The sequence below is a fragment of the Coturnix japonica genome, chromosome 13, assembly GCF_001577835.2.
Source record: "Coturnix japonica isolate 7356 chromosome 13, Coturnix japonica 2.1, whole genome shotgun sequence".
In the NCBI taxonomy this organism is placed as follows: Eukaryota; Metazoa; Chordata; class Aves; order Galliformes; family Phasianidae; genus Coturnix; species Coturnix japonica.
The window spans coordinates 14,939,425-14,953,294 of NC_029528.1; the positions used below are offsets into that span (position 1 = coordinate 14,939,425).

Genomic DNA, 13,870 nt, shown 5'->3' on the forward strand with positions numbered 1-13,870 from the left:
CAATATTGGCCACTCAACCACGTCACTGAACCACATCTGCACGTTTCTTGAACGCTTACAGGGACAGTGATTGCCCCACCTCCCTGGGCAGCCTGTTCCAGTCCTTGGTCAGGTCTCATCTGCTAATTGAGCAAATGAAGAAATACTCTTCCCAACTAAAGCATCTGGCAAATAGACACGCTTTCTTAGTGCTCTGCTACTACTCTTAACAGCCATTTCGTTTGACAGTTATAATCCAACCCAGTAAGAAACATCCCATACAAGCCTTGTGTGAAATACTTTTGAGAAAGAAATAATCTGGGCACACACAAGGAGAACTGACTGTGCAGAGGGAGGTGTCCCTGTTTGTGCCAGGTGGGTTCAAACTAGATGATCTTTAAAGCCCCTTCCAGCCCAAACCATTCTACTGTTCCATGGTTTCTAAGTTAATGTAACTGTGAAGAAGTCAGATCCATTGAGATTATTTTAATGCTTTTACATCTGATATTTCATGACTACTATGAGTTTTCTGGAGTGGGGTTTCCATTGACAAGGAGGAGACAATGCATGGAAAAACTGCATGATGAACAGACAAGCAAAACAAAGTTGCCATGCAGTTCAAGCCCACTGTATCAATAGTCCCAGCTTTCTACATTTTCATGAAGCAATAGAGGAGAATAAGATGACTGTAATACTGGAATAGCCTTAAAAAAGACTTCAGAGACAGAACGGCCACAAAGGCAACACAGGAACAAGGGTGAGAAAAATTCAGCTTGTGGAGAAATGCTTTTCCAGTTGACTAAGTGAAGATAGTGAGTATGAGTGACTGAAAGAAAGCAGTTAAGTGAAAATAAGAAGCAGAAAAGTATCCAGACTGTATTATGTTATGGACATGGAAATACTACTTTTGATCCACAGATAAGGGAGGAGAAAACCTGGGGAGAGGTTGGCCTGAGGAAGGATAACCTTGCAATTCTACTTGATCAACTGAGGAGAGAGGCAGGACTCGAAATGAGAAGCAGATTTGGTGGTGAAGGATAGGAAGGGAGAGCAGGAAGAGGAGCAGCAATGATTAGAGGAAAGATGACATGAAAGAGAACCCAAGAGAAGATGAGCATAAACCTGCTTGGATGACAAGTTTGATCATAAAGATTATATATTTAGGATCTGTCCTGAAGGCAGCCTGGAAGGAGCTTGTCAGTGTAAGATGGTCCTGGTTTCAGCTGAGACAGTGTTATTGCTGAGCAATGGAAACACATATGGGGGCTGGACCAGGCCACTCAGCAGCAAAGAGTCACTGCCATGATGGCTGTGGTGAGGTGGAGCTGGGGCATGTAGTGTGAATAATGTAACAGGGTTATTCTATGCCATGTGTCATCATGCAGAAGAACATTCAGTCTGTTTGGTGAATTAAGAATTGTCTGGCTGGATGCAGCCAAAGAGCCAATGGTTCTGAGTCAGGGTGGAAGCCGGTCATGAGTGATGTCTCTCTAGGTTTGGTCTCGGGACAGGTGCTCTTCAGCATCTTTATCAATGACAAACGATGGCATCGAGTGCACCCTCAGCAAGTCTGCAGCTGACACCAAGCTGAGCATTGCAGTTGATACATCAGAGGGAAGGGAAGCCATCCATAGGGACCTGGACTGGCTGGAGAAGTGGGCCCATGTGAACCTAATGAGGTTCAGTGAGGCCAAGTACAAGGTGCTGCATTTGGGCTGGGGAAATCCCAGGTGTTTATACAAAGTGGGAGAACCCTTTGAGAGCAGCCCTGTGGAGAAGGACTTGAGGGTCCTGGTGGATGAGAAGGTGGACATGAGTCAGCAGTCTCAGCTTGCAGCCTGGGAGGCCAACTGTGTTCTGGGCTGCATTAAAAAAGGGGTGGCCAGCAGGAAGAAGGAGATGATTGTCCACCTCTACTTGGCTCTTGTGAGGCCCCATCTGGAGTGCTGAGTCCAGGCCTAGGGTTCCCAGTACAAGAAAGACATGGAACTCTTGGAACTGGTCCAGAGGAGACCCACTAAGATGTCCATTGGTCTGGAGCACCTCTTATAAGAAGAAAGGTTGAAGGAACTGGGCTTGTTTAGCTTAGAGAAGAGAAGGCTCCAGGGAGACCTCATTGCAGCCTTCCAGTACTTAAGGCAGCATTTAAACAGGAATGGCTGTTTGCAAGGGTGGATAGTGATAGCACAGGGGAAAGGGTCTTAGACTGAGACAGGAGAGGTTTAGGTTAGATATTAGGAGGAAGTTTTTCACAAAGTGTGATGACGCACTGGAACAGGTTACCCAACAAGGTTATGGATGACGGTCTCAGGAACTAGATTCTCTCTCTTCCATCTCTCAGCACCTCTCTTTCCACTTGAGGAGCGAGAAAACTAGCAAAAAGTAGCAGCAAAATAAAGGGAATCCTGCTACTGTAGCCAGTCTAACAGGATGAATTGCCCAGACCGAGAAAGCAGAGTTTGTCTTCTTAAGTGTCCTGAGGACAAGCTTGGTTCATCTTCAAACCAAGTTCTCCAGACCCTTGGATTTAATTCTCAGTATTAAATCCATAGCATTAAAAATACTGTGAAAGTGTAAACACTTGGTGCAGACACACCTTAAAAGAAACTTAGTAGTAAAGTGTAACTTCATGGACAGAGAATTCACTGCCTGGGAAGGAAACTGAGCTTCTGAGCAAAGGCTTTAAAAGGTGGCACAGATAGAAGGGAGCTGTTGTTTTCTCATGGCATAGGTGAACACAGAGTGAGGTCAGCATGACACAACTTAAGCCAACCCACTTATGTCTACTGTTTCTGAAGATACAGTGACTAGCACATTGGTTTGCTGTTGCTAAAAGGTCAGTGCTCTTTGTAGCTGAATCCAGCTAAAATGGTAAGGGCAGTTTAACCTCCGCTCAAGAGAAATCTGGCCTTTGCTTTGCAGGAGCAAGAGAGATCCGTGTTGGGAAGATACCTGGGAGTACAAAGACTTTATGCACCCTCTCTTTCTCTGCCCTCAGTTGTATTTTCCTCTCACATAATGCATCCAGCAGCAACTGCAGCACAGGCACCCTTCAGCATCACATCATCACCCTTGTGTCTCAAAAAATAAACCATTCCTAGTAACACAGATCAACCAGTGAACTTAGTGGCACATCTGTGACACAAAGCAGTGAGGTTTAGGCTCTGAGTATGCTAAGATAGCCCGGTATCTTAGCTACTTTGCTTTGCACAATGGCAAAACAGAACTGGGCAAAGCCATCTTTCTCTAGGAGGATGTTTTGACATGCTTTGCACTGCTGACCAATGACACACAGATACTCTGAACAAAAGGAGCCTCCAAGATCAGAGGTCATCCACCTCAAGGGGGGGAAATCCAGAAAGAGTTTATTCACCTTTTAGATGACAGGTGTGTACTCATGTCAGTATCACATTTACTAATGGAATGGGCATACCAGCAGTGAAAACCTGAACACAGCTTAATGCACACACATACACAAAGAATTAATCACTACAAAACATACAGATAGGAAAGGAGTGCATGTTACTTATTGCTGAAGGTGCATCACAGTTAATCTACTTTCCAAAAAGTTTCATTGAATCATAGAATGACTTGGGTTGGAAGGGACCTCAAGGATCACGAAGCTCCAAACTCCCTGCCACAAGGCAGGGCCACCAGCCTCCACATTTTATACCAGACCAGGCTGCCCAGTGCTCCATCAAAACTGGCTTTGAACACCTCAAGGGATGGGGAATCCACAACATCTCCGGGCAGCTGTTGCAGCACCTCACCACTCTCACACTAAAGAATCTCCCCCCTGATATCCAACCTAAAACTTCCCTCCTTCAGCTTAAAACCATTTTCCCCGTGTCCTGCTGTTATCGACCCTTTCAAAGAGTTTGCACCTGGGACAAATGCAACACTCCTCATAGCTCAAGATTCTTCAGCTGCTGTCTTCACAATTCTGGAGAAAAAAAATAATGATTTCTTTTTATAAGTTTCTGCCATCCCATCAGTGGTAGAGAGGGCTCATGGAAATGCAGACTGACAAGAAAGTGATGAGACTTGGGCACAACTAACTCTGGGGGTCAATAAAACGCAGCTTCGGATCTATCAGGAAATCGGTCCCTGCCCTGAGCTTCCCAGGATGGAGCAGTAGCAGCGGGGTTGGAGCAGCTGCCCGGTCCCTGGCTGGGAAGATGCTCTGCTGTAAAACCCGCTCTGCTCCAGCGGAGGGCGGCAGCCACCAAGGAAAGAAAGTGAGCCGCGAATCTGCAAGTCACCGAAAGGAGGGGCAGAAAAAGGCTCTGGAACAACCGGGCTTCCCCGGAGTCTGCTATGGGAGGCTCCTCCGGAGAGAGGCGGGTCTTTTCATCCATCCACCCACCCATCCATCCATCTGACAATTCGCCCATCCACCCATCTATCTATCCATCCTCTGGCACCCTTCCTGGCAGGAGCTAGCCACTGTTATGCTGCTCGGTGCCTGGGGGAGAGGATAGTGCACTCAGATCTAGAGAAACAAGTATACTCTGAGAGTCTGAAACTCAGAGCAGGAGGCTGGAGAGAAATGTCAATTATAGGGTCATTAGTGAGGCTGAGAGGGGGCACCTGGCATTCTGAAACGAGCTGGTTTGGGGAGGGGATGTAGGTCATGGAGCAGTCATGGAGATCATTTTAACCCTCAGGCGCCTTAACTCTGGCTTCCTGCCCTTGCTGCAGATCAAAAATGAAATTAAGGCAGTATTGAGCAGTATACTGGTTCACTCCAGCACTGGGACTGCAGGGCAAGTGGGGACAGCAGTCAGCTTAAAGTCTGGGAATCAGGGATTGTCGTAGGAGACACCAGAGCTGAATAATCCCTTAATTTCCTTTCCTGCCAAACCAGGGTATACCTAATGCACGTTTAATATTGCCTGGGTTGTGTTAGACCTCTAGTTGAACACAAGTAAGCCACAGATGACTCTGGGACAGCTTTAAGAATGACTGCAGGCTGCCTGTCTGAAAAAGGAGTACGTCATGTGAGACAAACTTTGTACACAAGTCCAAATCTGGATTAGTGAATATACAATATTCACTAGAATGTAATATATTCTTCTGAATATACAGAAGAAGAAAACCAACCCCCCCAAAAGAAAACAGATGTGTGCTCTATGTACCATCATCTGCCATTCAGAGGGTAGCACCAGTGTTTGGAGTACAGTAACAAACAGATGTTCTTTACCCTGTTAATCAGTAGATGGAGTATGAGCTACTTTTACATGAAGCAATAGAATCCTTGCTGCACAGCCTCTTTGTTCACGAACACTTCCCACCAAATACACATATCAAAAAGACATGGGAGAAAGCTATTTGCCCAACTCTTTAGGCTGAACAGAACAAACCCACGTAGTGTTTCTTCCTTTCTTTCTGCACAGTTTTCATTTCTTCCTGTGCATTCCCCAGGAGAAAAGGGTGAAAAAGATCAAGCTGGTGGCTGAGCGGCATAAATCACTGACAGACAGAAACATCAAAATACAGCAGAAATTTTCCTCAAGATTGATGCAAACAGGGGAACTGCAGAAACAACAAAAAGCCTATAATAACTATATAATATTCAAACATATCTATTGATATTGTCTCTCAAAATCTGAGGTTTTTATGCTGCTCTCTGTCACACATTAGTAAAGGCTTAAATACTGACTTCAGAGCAGTGAGCCACAGCTGGCTGAAAAAGCAGCTACTGTTAGGAAATAACTCAATACTCAATATTCAATATTCTCCATATTCTAAAACAGATGCTGTGTACAAAGCATGTCAGGAGGCTCTGCTGGAATGACCTCTGCCATCCTTCCTGCAGGGTCCTATGACTATACAGCGCTTAAATAGAAGTGCTCAGTGCTGTTCAACACACAGACAGACCTGAGGGAGCAGGTGAAGGAGAGACAAAGACAAATTCTGCACACCATCATGGTTCAAAAACCCTTGTGCAAAATAAAAGAGGTAGCATCAAACAAAGAAATGTGAAGTAGTTATTGCTGCTTAATGATACCGTCACATCTTCGTTAAGCCCAGGAGACAGACACTGGAGGAAGCTGCTCTTCGTTTGGATTGATCCAAGTGAGAATGCTTCAAATCCTCTGATTTCTTCATGACATCCTACAGCGTGTTCTGGTGCATAACACTTTTCCCAGTCATTTGGCTGTGTGCCTTTCCATGCCTTCTATATATTAAAAAAACATGCATTTTATCCAGCAGTCTAGTAAATGATGTGCTGTATTAAAAGAAGAGAGGGTAGCAGGGAGCTCAGCTTGCATAAAAGTGCACCTTTATACATGAATACCATGCTAATTTTTCCATACTGTGTGCTGTTCCCATGTCTTATACATTATTTTTTTAAGAAATTTTACAGTTAGTCACAAGGTATTAATAAAAATAGTAGACAGGATCTATGGGAAGATAACACCTTTTTTCCCAAATCCAGTCTCTTAGTGTAGTTCCTTCTGATATTTAGGGACACCTCACAACCCAAAACATTCTTACTCAAGGAGCTGTGATATACTCTGCCTCTTAGGTGTCATGAGTGACACTTGGCACTCTCGAAGAAGACATGCTTAAAGATACGAATACTTACACAGTTTCAGTGGTGTCATTATGGTTTGGTTTCTTAGGGGAAATATGCTGATATTCTTAGTTTATTATGACGACAGCAGTCACAGTGGTCAGTCTACTGCAGAATTCAGTCACTAAATATTATCATAAATCAGGTGTCTTCAAAAATTAAAGTTTTACTCACCAGTAAATGGAGTTAGCATCACTTGACATCAAGGAGAAACTCTGAGAGATGCACCTGCCCAAGGCGAGATCGCTGCTTTACAGCCTGCTGTGTCAGCAAGGAGAACTCCAATTAGGTCTTCTCTGACTGCTTTCTTTCTAAGATAAAGTGATTGGCACATATTCAAGCTTACAGTCTTACCACATTGCTTTCAGCCTTTCAATGTAATTTGTTGTTCCTCCATGAGAGATTTCAATAAATCACCTGTTCATGGTTATGACCATCAGCACCCACCTGGTGGTTTAATATTAATGAGCTGTTTGGTCCAGAAAAAGTCACATCAAAGCCTACTGTGGTTCCTAAGCCTGAGCAAGGCTTATGTCAAGTGCAGGAACTCAGCCTATCTGTTACAGCAAGACAGCCGTGCGGTTTGGCAGTTTCCTAGACTGGTGCTCACTGCTTTTTCTCATATATTTCTTTCTAGCATCCTCTGGAAATCTAAAAAGACAACAAGTTCAAATACACTCTTACATCTCTGTGCTTTGTTTAATACAATGAGCTGCTAGCACATTTCCTGTTTTCCAAACAACAGGCATGAAGGTTTTCTAATATTTTTAATGAACTGCAGTTCCAGGTCCATCTGTAATTCTGGCTGATTTATACTTCTTCTGTTTCTGTAATATCCGTTCTAAAACAAATGGATGCCAATGTTGCACAGGGCAGCTAAAGCGTTATGTTTTCATAAGCTCAGCCAGTCCGGAGAAATATTATCAACTGATAAAAGCCTTGAAGGAAATTAAACATGAGGAAAGAGAACTAAAAAATGTTTAGCTTAGGGAGAAGGAGATGAGGAGGTGTGATAAAAGTCTACGAAAAACAAATGTGTCAACAGTGAAGCAAGAACTAACAGAGACACAGGGGTACCAAACCAACCATGTGTACAAAATGGCTTAGGGGAAAAGGTAGGCTATACAAGGAAGAACAGTTAAGGTTCATTTACATATAGAACCCTGTAAGTCCAAATATAATCTCCATATAAAATCACATTCTGAAGTTGATTATGGTGGAATTTTGTTTTTAATATTCTGGATTAAAACTGAGAAACAGACAGGAGAAGGTAAAGATCAACATTCTTGACCTACTTGATCATTTGCCTTTGAATAACTCTTGTTGAAGTGAGAAAGATCCGAGTTTACAGAAAAGTACTTAAGATGTAAGAGAAAGTGCTGTAGTAACTGAAACAAATTAGCATTGCTACTATTAAAATACCAGCTTTAGCCTCTGCCCACAGAGATAAGGAAAGGCACAAGTAAGATACTGAGTTCTATCTCTTCTTCATAATTACACCTTGTATTACTTGTATCATTTATTAAATGGTCATGATAGGGAGGAAGTTCATACCATCACCATCAAGTATACAACACATTCTATTTAACAAAGACCCCATGGTCTGACTGTTCTACCGTAGCCATGATATCAGACATTGGTTAATAACAGCATTTCAGTTACATGATAAACAAGAATAGACATGAAAACACTAAGAAAATTTAATCATCAAAGCAAGAATTTTTCCCCCAGAATAGAAATTATTTTTATTTTAAAAAATAAAACCAAGGAAGGAAGGAAGGAGAGCACTCAAAGATTAAGCAAGTGTGCAAAATGAGAAAGACTCTATCCCAAAATCCTGAGGCAACTACTAGAAAAACTGGGCCAATATTAGCATATGTATTCAGGACACTCCTGGAAGCAAGGAGATGTTTGGAACAATTTTAATACAACACCTGTCTTGTATACTAAGGAAAATACAAGAATAAAAAGAAAATGCAGATTTAAGACTGGAAGGGTAACAGAGGACACCATTAAACCTAGATAGAGCAGGCCAGCTGGACTGTTATGATTTAATTAAGGAGAGTTTGACTCTGTGGGATTTACACATGGGAGGTTACTCCTATCAAATCTGACAGAATTTTTCACAGTGGTAACAAATATCACAGAAGGAAACTGTGGACATAAAACTGATTTGACACAGTACTGCATACTGTTAAATTAGAAAATGTAATGATTAAGGAATATACCGCATGAAAAGCTTGCAGAAGGAAAAAGCTGGCTTTGAAATGAAATACGTGAAATCGAAAGATAAAATGTAGATCAAATTTTAATTGGTTCAGCTTCATCAAATTAAACGCAGCTTCTCTACCCCCAGTATCTTTTGCCCTACTAATCACAGAGGCATAATACACCACTTTTAATTAGTTTTACCAATTTCATGTTTTACTGCCTCATCTGCTGCTTTAAAGGACACGAATGGTACACTACCTGAATATGAGTAATGCTTTAGAATAGTAGAATCATTGAGTCACCCAGGTTGGAAAAGACCTCAAAGATCATCCAGTCCAACCATCCACCTATCACCAATATTTCCCTCTAAACCACATTCCCTTATTCAATTCCAGTCTTGTCTTTCTCTCCTGGAACTCACAGTCAAACTGCTTCATCAGAAATCAGTTTTCTCATCATTCCCAGAATCACAGAAAAGGTGATGTTAGGAGGTACCTTCTGGAGACCATCATATTCAGTGTCCTCACTCCTCAAATCAGGGTCAGCTAAAGCAGATCGCTCAGGTTCTCAGCCAGTGGGTTTTGAATATCTTCAGGAATGGAGACTTCAGGGTGGTCAAACACTGAAACAAACTTCCTTGTGAGTGTGTTGCTACTTCACACCTGTCAATGTTTAAGAGTCATTTGGACAATGTCCTGGATAATATTCTTTAACGTTTGTTAGCACTGAAGTAATTACGCAGTTAGAATAAATGATCTTTGTAGGTCCTTTCAAACTATCCTATCCTATCCTATCCCATCCCATCCTGTACTGAAGTTTGTTCTCAAAGCTATACTTTAGTCCACACCAGCATTACTTATGTGAGTTCAAAATGAGTTTATAAAGTTTGTTAAGCTTGAGGGAACACAGTCAGTCAGTCTAGATAACATCAACTAAATAACAAAGAATGTGAAAGAACATCATTTGTTCTACCAGCAGGAATGTTTACAGCAACATAATTGGTTACAGAGATCATCTGCAAACAGCCTCATATTTTGAAGGAAATTAAATTCAGACTTTGACGGATATCTGTTCTGAAGATCAGGGTTGGGGCCACATATTGATTCCCTGTAATAACATTCTAAGTACAGTCTGTAGACTTAAAGCTTTCAGTTTGGCAGCAAGAAAGCAACATTAATCTCTGTCTGGCTGGTATTGTTCTCATTTATTAGACAGAAAGCAAGACAGCAGGTTTCTTCCTAAGATAATGTAAAAACAATTTACAAAATTGAAGTAATGCTTGGAAAGTTTGGCCCTATATATACTGTAATGTATTTCTAAAAACAAATCTTTGCATGGAATTTAGTTATATGCTTTGTGGGGTTCATATGTGTGAAAGCTGCATGGCATCACATAACTACACACTGTAATCCCATCCTGGTGTTTTGCCTCAGGGAAGAAGATGCAGCAGTCCCCTTTCTGAAGGTCTCCAGCTGATGATTAGTTTCTGACTATTTATGTGTATAGAAGCATAGCTATTGCTCAACAGACCTGAAGAGGGGATTCTGCAGCATTGAGAAAAGGATGAAAAGCAAATCCCACAATTATTTGGTGCTGAGCACTTCAAAATGACCATGTCTTTATTTGTTGTTACCATGGACCATATTGTCTGTCTGATCTGGGAAATAAGTCAGTCACAGTTCTTCAGTGCACCAAACCTGATTCCCTACCTCTGAAAAGAACTGCAGACCAGGAGAAGGGCACATTGGACATAGGCTGTGATTGTAAGGCAGTAAGATTTCCCCCCTCCCACTGACTTAGTGTCTAAGGAAAACTTCATCTTGCACTTGGATAGTATAGTACGTGAGTGTCCAGCATTCTGGCATATAAGGCTGAAAGTCACAGAATCACAGAATGGTTTGGGTTGGAAGGAACATTAAGGCCCACACAGTTCCAACTCACCTGCCTTATGCTGCTTGCACCCCACCTGTTAAGGCTACCCAGGGCTCATCCAGCCTGGCTTTGTGCACCTCCAAGGATGGGACACCAATAGATCTCAACAGCCTGTGCTAGTGCCTCACTACTCTCTGAGTAAACAATTTCCTTTCAGAATCTAACCTAAATCTCCTCTCTTTTAAACTATTCCTCTGTCCTATCTCTAAACTCCTGAGTAAAAAAGACACCCTCCCTCCTGTTTATAAGGTCCCTTAAAGTACTAGAATGAGGTATTTCCAGAGCCTACTCTTCTCCAGGCTGAACACCCTCAGCTCCCTCAGCCTTTCAGTGCTCCTGCCCTCTGAGCATCTTTGTGGCCTCTTCTGGATCTGCACCAACATCTCCACATCTTTCTCATGCTGGGAATTCCCATGAGAGCATGGCAAAGGAGAAACAATCACAGCTCTCTTTCTGCTGACCTCTCCTGTTCTGATACAGCCCAGGATACAGCCGGCCTTCTGGCTGCTGGCTCATGACAAGTTTTTCATCTACCAGAACCCCCCAAGACCATTTCCCTGGGGCTGCTCTCAATATCATACGTGGAGATTCAATTTGTGCTGACTGGTTCCCCAGAAAGCAGATCACTTCAACCTAAAGGTATGCATCAGAGAACTGACACTAAGATTTGACCCTAAGGTTTCAGTTCTTAAACAAAATAAAACTACAGTGAAACATCAGAAGGAAGGAAGACGTAGGCTTCTTTAAGTAAGAACAAAATGCCCTTGAGCAACAAAACGATGCAAAGCGAAGGAGGCATCAGCAGAACAGAATGATTCACACATGACAGACACTGTGAACTGTACAGTAAAAGGTGCTTATTGTGCACAGGAGCATCCAATTACATGGGCACCAGCATGCTTGGTTTATCCCAATGTGCTGTCACCTGTGATTACAAGGAACTGAAGTGACAGTGGATGTATAGGGAAATCTCAGACTGCTCTGGCTAAGAAAGAAGGCTGTAAAGGAGGGGCTTGTGTTGGAAAAAGTGACTATCTGGTAAATTTCCTGTTCTGTAAAACTCCTAATACTGAATAGGGAACTATTATGTCTTCCAACTTTCCCTTTACCCACCTGTCCATCTGTCACCTACACCTTGGATTCACTTTTTGTATTATTCTTTCCCCACTAAACCTTATTCTCCTTGTGCCATATGGCAGCAGTTAACTTTAATTGACCAACTCTGTCCTCTTCCTCCTCTTTCCCTCCCAACCCCTTTCACTGTACAAGCTAGTGTATTTTTTTGAGTCCTTGAGTTTGCAGATAAACTTCACAAAGGAACCTGATTGCACACCAGTAATGGAAAAGAATAAATTGCAGTAACAGTCAGGAGTGATTGATAGAGGAGAAATTCACCATTTAAACTATGGTCTATCATCAAATCACAATGATGTTTCATATACATGTTCCTACAGAAGTCTGTCACAGATCCAGCTCTATAAAACTGGTTCACCAGCACCATGTCTGCTATGGGAATGAACACTAAATCTTAGCTGATGCCAAATGGGAAGAGGGGAGAAGGAAAGCTTTCTGGAATTCAGATGAGCCTGGACCAGGGAGGGAATCTAAAGTAAGTGAAAATTTCATAACAAGATGTGGAAAATTGTACAGACAGGAAAATGAGAGCACATGGAGCAGTGTATAATAGGGGAATAAATGGGTAGGCAGTGCTGCAGAAACTATCCGGGGTTACAGCGGTTCACAGACTATGAAATACCACGTTTAAAAGCAGTAAAAAGTGGAAAATTGCATTCCAGGATATATTATCAGAAGTGTTGTCTGTAAGACAAGGGAGGTAATTATTCTGCTCTACTTATTACCAGTAAGAACTTGATTCCTGCTTTGGGCACAGCATTTAAAGAAGCCTGGGAATAATAGAGAATGTCCAGAGAATAAGAAGATATTTCAGAAAGCCAGAATCTTCAAAGAAGGGCTGAAAGAGCTGGAACTATTTAGATGATGAATGAGGAAGCTGAGGGAAGGGCAGAAAAGCCTTCCAATTTATCAAAGCTTATTACAGTGATCAATTGCTCTTTGTGTCCTCTGATGGAGGGCAAGAAGCAACCAGCTTAACTGGCAGCAAAGAGGATTTAGGTTATACACTAGGAAAAACATAGTGCCTTGAGGACAATTAAGATCTGGAACAGGCCGGTTGGGTGGTAGCAGAACCACTTCAGTACTAAGTTTTAAGAATGTATCAGTTTCGGGTGCTACTTATTGTGTTGTGTTGCAAACCAGGTGGAAGAACAGTCTGTAACAGTATCCTCCACATTGGACCGCTCTGATGTCCCATGTCCCCGGGGGAAATAGCCACAGAGGGTGGATACATCAAACCGTTATTTTCAAGTCAAATGTTTTTGTATTTGTGAATTCCAAGCTGATGATTTTTTATCAATAAAACTTCTTCCTCTCCACGTTACACTGAAGGAATTCTTACTTAATGAGATGCTGTGACACACAACATTTTCCAGTTGGGGACAGAAAGTGTTCTGATAGTATTTGTAACCTTCCTTTAGTGGTGCCTTTATGTGCTGTTTATCATTATTTAGATTTTAAGCAAAAAATTGCATGTTGCAATATGTTCCCAAGTCAGGAGGCAGGAATATATACACAAACGGAGCATAACATTTTTCCATTGAGTCAGCACTACATTGCTAGCATAAACCACTTACATTTACACCATGCCTTTAACCTGTCTGTGATCTGTAGAAGAATACATCCCCAGAGTCTTTCCCAGTCCTTGAATTCCTGCACCTGTCACTTTAAATTTATTTCCCCTCTTGTCTGGAAGCTATTTTAGTGCAAATGCAAGCACATGTGCTCTGAGCAAGACTCCAAAGAGCAGCAGGGATGACAGGTACACTCCTACATATGTGTATTATCTTCTTTCAGCAGACTAAAAACCAGTGGCAAATAATTTCCCTTTAATGTGTTTTGTTAATTCATGGCCTTCTGCAGTGATCCTTTTCCTACATTGTTTTCCAAACCGTCCCCTAGGGATGAAGCTGCTGGTCCCTGCAGCTTAACCAAGTTTGAGATGGCACTGAGCTCACAGTAGCCAGAACATCCTGCAGTAGCATCGCCCCATTTCTGCTCTTCTCATTTCTTCCTGAATGCATTTTGAGTTTC

The 13,870-nt window shown here is 42.2% G+C and overlaps 1 long non-coding RNA gene across 1 annotated transcript; it reads right to left on the bottom strand.

The window, feature by feature from the left end:
* Positions 1-2,142: 2,142 nt before the first annotated feature.
* On the bottom strand, positions 2,143-9,606 carry LOC107320262. Its single transcript, XR_001558198.2, has 3 exons — positions 9,266-9,606; positions 6,734-6,870; positions 2,143-6,160 (listed from the first exon to the last, which is right to left on the bottom strand). It is a non-coding gene; the product is annotated as an uncharacterized LOC107320262 (long non-coding RNA).
* Between the last annotated feature and the right edge of the window lie 4,264 nt (positions 9,607-13,870).